We start from the raw sequence: 6981 nt of genomic DNA, 5'->3' as shown, positions 1-6981 counted from the left end.
ATATCGATAATCTCTTTGAGAATGGTTTGAAATCCGACACTGCTTGCATTTGAAAAACAATCTTGTGAGTTGTGATTTGTTTTCTTGCAAATGATGCAGAACATTTGAGATTTGTAATGTGCTCTAGCCCTTCCGTCGTCTCTTTTGAAGTTTTTTCGGTCTCTGAATGGTTGACCTCTCCTTTGAAATCCAGCCTTGAAACTTGACTTGTGCTTTGCTCGGAAAATCTTAGCTTCGATTGGAAGGCTTGTTCAATGGATTGCATTGTTGCGTATTGGTTGATCCTTTGTTAATGAGCTTGTAGTGAACTCATGAGCTCCACCGTCGACATCCTAGACAAATCCTTCGAATCCTCGATTGCTACAATACAATGATCAAATTTTTTAGGAAGACTTCGGAGAATTTTTTTTCAATGACCTTGTCCGCAATAGTGTCTCTAAGGCATTAAATTTGGTTAACAATTTCAGAAACTCTTGTGAAAAACTCCCGAATAGTTTCGTTTTCCTTCATCATCAAGTTGTCAAAATCCCTCCAATTAGATTCAAGTTTGATGGAGATGACTTTTTCACTTCCTCGAAATTTATTTTCCAGAACCTCCCAAGCATCATTCGCTTTACGTTTGTTGAAAATTTGGGGATAAAATGTTTTGTTTATCCCTTGTTTTAAATATTGGATTGCCATTGCATCCTTCTTCAAATTTTCTTGATATTGCTTTTGTTGAACTGTTGATGCTCCTTCTGCAGGTATTGGATAATCATGTTCAATGATATCCTATAATCCATGGGAGATGAAAAAGTCAGTCATCTCGTTGTTCCAAATTATAGTGTTCTTCTTAAAAAATTGGGACTTCACTCGGTGAGTACTTGAACATAGTTGTCGCCATATATATGATGATCGATGTTTCTGAAAAAATTGGAGAAGCGGGAAGAGATTTAATGTGGCTTGTTGTAGCTCTCCAGACAATGCAATAAATCAGATCTATGGTGAGTGGCTCTGATATTAAATATGTTGAAAAGGGGGAGACAAGAACAAATTGAATAGGCTATGAAATGATGCTTTGAAAGATATTTTTCTTATTTTGTTTTCCTTGATATCAAATGAAAAACATGGATGCATATTTATAGGTCCATAGGTACATCTAAGGTGCATCTATGATTAATTAAATGCATTTATGACCTTTGAACTACATTCATGCATATTTTTAATAGATACATGTGCATCTTTATATTAATGTATTATTAGATACATGTATACATTGATGGAAAATATCAATTTAATAATTCCAACAAAAAACTGATGTAATATCCAAAGATATTCAAACATGGAAAGGACCTCGCCCTTTGTAAAATAAGCACCATGAAGCACTGATGGATCCAGACTCAAAAACAATTAACAAACTTGCAGAACAAAAAATGACAATAATGATACCTTGAGGTTGAAAATTGATGATGAAACACAAAAAAAAAAAAAAAATTAATGTTTAAATATAACTTTGAAACTTATTTGAAACCTTTAATGAAACATTGTGAACAGCGAAAGTTTAATAATTGTTACATTTGTACGTGTAGAATAGTAAAATATGCAAATTATTTGTAAACTCAACTCTGTCAAAATATTGAATTTTAAAAAATTAATATATAAGCTAAAATAGTTAGACTTGAATACAAATTTCAATATATTAGGTTCTCTTCACAAATGTATATACCATTTTGTGTTACAAAAATTAAAGCGTATAGTATTTATTTGTATGTATATGAAATAGATAGTAGTTATATATATAGATAGGGATATATAAATAGATTATATGTACATATGTAGATATGTAGAGATGTATTTTTATAGTACTTATATGTATACGTGTAGCTAATTGTAAGGATATGTATATGATTTTTTTTTTAATCTTTTTCCGTGGTATGTTAAAATTGTGTCACAGTTGGTCTTAAGACGGTATCTCTCGTATGTTGTGGAATGTCGTCAGCATTTTGTTTTTTTTTATATTCCACTATTACCGAACCATGTTTCGTTGGATTGGCTTGTTGAATCGTCTGAGCCTAGTTGCTCTTGTATGATTCGAATGGCTTCTTCTGGTGTTGTTTCGGTTGCGGTGAGAGAAGCAATGTAGGATCTCTGTTCTTGGAATTTGATTTGTGGAGGCGTTAGCTTTGCTGCAATCTGCTTTGCGCTTATAACTTGGGCAATCCAATACTCTATTTGGTCTGGTTGCATACTTTTGACAATTGAATATTTTTCCCACCATTTTACGTTAAACCTTCGCCGAAATACGTTGTGTGTATCATTATGAATTTCAGGGGGCATAAAACTTTGTACATAAGTTTGCTAGTGGGGTGAAATAGGTCTTTTCATGTTCGGTCAGACAATATTTTCTGGAGAAGATATCAAAAGATTCTTGGATGATAGGAGGAAGAATTTTAGGGACAGACCCAAATTATTCCCACCAAGTAGACCACCATACGGGGAAGAAATTATTCCTAAATTTTATTTTAGTTGTTCGGTCAAAGTAAATGAGCCATGTATGGGTTTTTTATTTGTTAGTGAGCCGGAAGGAGTTAAGTCAGACTTGTTGGTATTCAAAGTAGTTGTAGTGTTTTGGTTAAAAATGTAGCTTAGAGAATTTTTTTTGCGAATTGAATAGGTTTAGTAAGTGATAGACCATACCAGTTAGACGGAGAGATTACCTGAAAACCTTTGCACTGGGAGTAAAGAATTTCGGAGGGGTTTGTCTTTGAAGTATCATGTTTAATGAAGGCAGAGGCAGTGTGTTCGAGGATTGATTGATAGTAGCAAATGTTTTTTCCATGGTCAAAAATTTTATAGAAGTTATTTTCTCCAACAAGTTCTTCAGTTGTTTCAAAAGGGTCAAGGGAATCAAACCCTTTTTCGATAGTAATAATATTTTCGTAGGTAAATTTAAGGGACCATGCAGTTCGAGGGATTTAGGTGAGCTGGATTGTGGAAGTAGATGAAGAGGATTTTGTAAGAGAGGTGTTTTCAGAGAGTTTAGCTAAAGCGGCAGCAACCATAGGCTTTCTGAGGATATGAGGTTTTTTCGGGTATCTACGGGGATTTTAGGATTGCGTTTCAGGAACTTGTTATAGGGGTGCCGATGTGGAGCTTGACTGGTTTCGGCGGCATCTGTTCTGTTCTGTAAGAATTCTCGGGTTAAAAAATCAGGAATATAATTAGTGTCACATTTTATGTATTCAATATCAAAATAAAAAATATTTAGTGTTCATTGCCAGCGGGCAAATATCTATTTGGAGGCAAGATTTTGAACGTCTTTCTGTAAGATTTCCTTTGCACTCTTACAATCTACTCGTAAGAGAAATTTTTTGTTCATCAAATCACTTTGAAATTTGGATATGCAAAGAACAATACTAGGGCTTCTTTTTTTTATAGTAGAATAATTTTTTTGTGTATCATTCCAATTAGCATAAGTAAATTGGATAATGACTTTCCTATTATCTTGTAGTTTTTTTAGTATTCCTTCATAGCCAATATCAGAGGCATTTGTCTCAACTATTTTTGGCAGGTTAAGGTCAGCTAGATGGAGGCACGGCATTTTAGTAATTTTCCTATTAATATCCTGTATTAGTGTTGTATGAATATCTGTCCAGGGTATCGGGTTCTTCTTTAATCTATCGTGAAGCGGTTTGATTTTTCTGTTTATGTCTGGGTAGAAATCTAAGACGTTGTTTAGACTTCCTAAAAATCTTTGTAATTGGTTTTTGTCAAGGATTTTATCGGGAAATTTAGTGGCAAAGTGAAGAGATCTTTCAATTGTGTAATAGTGTCTTGTGTTATATAGTGTCCTAAGAATCTTATTTTTGTTCGAAAAGGACTTATTTTAGATTCAAAAAGTACTAAAACATTTTTCTTTGTTATTGATAGAAAGGTACGAAGGTGTTTAAAATGTTCTTCTATAGTTTTTGAATAAATTAAGACATCATCAATATAGATAATACAGAATTCATGGAAATCATTACATATATCATTCATAATTTTTTTGAAATTCGGAAGATGCATTTTTTAATCCAAAAGGTATTACGTTCCATTCATACTGGCCGAATGGGATAGTAAATGCGGTTTTATATCTATCTTCTAGAGAAATTTGTATTTGCCAAAAACCAGATTTCATATTATAACACCTTCAATTAGCTCATACTGAAAATGCTACCGCCACACTGCATCATAAGGTCGTTACATCCTACTTCGGGCCCCACATTATAGTGTTAAGGCTAAAATCAACTATAAAAACGCATTATTATATAACAAAATCTTATTTAAGAATATTTACAAAACCCACTCCTAAACAAGAGGTTTTTCCGGTTAAAAATTTACATATAATATAATATATGTAAGTTCACTCACTTAGCCCGTCTTTCTATATCCCGAGACGTCCCCTGTTCCGGAGGTGTCATGCATACCTGAACCAAATATTTTTCTTAAAAGAAGTCTAGAATTAAATTCATTTTAAGGAACTAACGTGAAATATGTCATGTCATACCTTTTAAAATAAAGTCTAATCTTTGTCAATCATAAAATACATGTCATGTCATGCCAATAGTAAAATAATGCAACAAATATATCAAACTCGACAATGATGCACATGCACATATATATACATCTGTCAAAGTGACCAGCCAAAAAAATCTCGGCTCCATAATAATAGGCTCACTGCATCTGTCTAAGTGAGCAGTCGGAATAACCTCGGCTCCATAATAACAACCTCACTAGACCATCATCAATAAATAGCCGGAAAATCCTCAGCTCAAGGAAGGACCTGATAAACCCATAATAATATAACGGTCATCCGATCACTTCCATATACCCACCATACAACTCCCACAATAAATACATGGATAACCGAATGTTGTCACCATTAACCACAAGACGCCCCATAGTCTGTGATAGCGAAGATAGAACCCCCACTGACTAGCCCTATCCCGTGTAATGTAGTAGAATCCGTGCAACCTGGAATCACCCAAGGAAAACTCGGAAACTCTACTCTTCCTCGCACACCCTAATGGGATCACGTCTGGAGTTTGGCATATGATCCTAAACTACCGGTAAACCTCACCAGTGGCTAGCCCAATGAGTGGAACAACACCTAACACGAATTATTAAACCAAATACGTATCAACTACAATGGGTTTAATCCTTGAATGACTGTGCGACTAAGTCACCCAGTTGTCCGACTACTATCGTCCACTATCGCCAAAGTGTTACGGTACATCGGGGTCGAATATCCTAACCCCAGATGATGCCCTCGCCTAGCACTACCGCATACGGAGACTAAACGATACCATAAAACATAACCAATAAACCGTGCAATATGTGTGCAGCATGTCAAATAAGTAAATTTATCAGAAAGGGCTGGTGAGACAGCTCACATATCCTCATTTTCATAAATTCACCAACGCGAACAAATACGTATATCAAATATCATAAAATGAGAAGTCTCACACATGCATACGCACATATCTATATATATAAATATATACATGCACTGGCAGAATGATCCACATAATATCACATTAACATATTAATCAGAATCGCATGCAATTTCTTAAAATTAGATCTAATTAGCTATTGCTTACCTCTTATCAACACTCCTTAACTTTTGCAATATCACTCAAATCTCCTTCATCATACACATGCTCCTCCATCATACACTTGCTCCATTATTTACTCAAATCAGATGAGGTATATGCTTATTCATAGGAGCTACTTGTTTATTCAAAAAGCTAATTTCTATAATTAGCTCGTTGGGCTTTAAACTTTTATATTTAGTAGAATACGATATTCTAACTATAAAACTGTTATACCTCGTAATATTTAGATCTTTCAATTATTAACTAAAAATACTTAAATATATGAATAAACAGTCATATGCAATAGACTACCATTTTCAATTCAGCTTGGATCAATACAAAATTCTTATAATATAACGCTAGGACTCCGAATAGACTATTTGCTAAAGCAACTAGTCGATTAAATAGTCAATTATGAATTTTTTAAGAATTTCTAATTTAATATCTTTAATATCTAAATTTATATTAAAAAATTCATAATTAAACTATAAGTATAGCATAGAATACAATAACGAAGTTGGAATTGAAATCGAATGGCTAATTTTTTATTGTTTTTTCTTTTCTACTCATTCTCCTTCCTTCTGCTCTGCGTGTGCTTCGAAGGTGAGTGAGTGTTTTTTTTTTTTTCTTCTTTCATTTACTATACATATAAAAATATTATTATTATTATATATCATATTATTACTATTATTATTAACATCCTCGTCCGCCCACCATCATCATTATCATCTTTACTATTATTATATTATTAAATTATTAAATTATATATATATTATATTTTATATTTATTTTTATCGATATTTATCTTTTAACAATCTTTTCAATCATATTATATATATAAAATAAAAATAAAATTTATTCTAAAATATTAATTTTTTGATCCCAAAATATAATAAAAATATTTATTTGCTATAATAATATTATTTTACACACTTCAAAATTGGGGCATTACACATATCAAATTTTGAGAATATATAAGCGTCATATAACTTTTGTAATAAATTTCTTTTATTAGGAATAGGGTATCGAATCCATTTTAAAATTTTGTTTAACAATGTGTTTATTACTAACATTGGGGTTCCTCTTTCAATTTCAGAGATTTTGTTAATGTGATAACATGTTTCTTTCCTTCTCAGAAAGCACTAGGAAAATTAGAACATGTTTATTGTTTTATTAATTCAAACATATTAGAAATTCTTTGTTTAGTTTCTGGATTTTGTAGTTGAGTTTCAATTCTTTTATAATGAATATCCGTTTTTAATTCATTTAGGGTAAACATCTTTGATTGTACAATATTATGTATTGAAGTTGAATAGATAGAGCTGACTTCTAATAAGTTGGTTTCTGTTGCTTGTGGTTTACTTATAAA

The sequence above is a fragment of the Andrographis paniculata genome, unplaced genomic scaffold, assembly GCF_009805555.1.
Source record: "Andrographis paniculata isolate CXL003 unplaced genomic scaffold, ASM980555v1 Contig57END, whole genome shotgun sequence".
NCBI classification, from domain to species: domain Eukaryota; kingdom Viridiplantae; phylum Streptophyta; class Magnoliopsida; order Lamiales; family Acanthaceae; genus Andrographis; species Andrographis paniculata.
The sequence above is the reverse complement of the archived record's forward strand: the minus strand, read 5'-3'. Positions refer to the sequence as shown.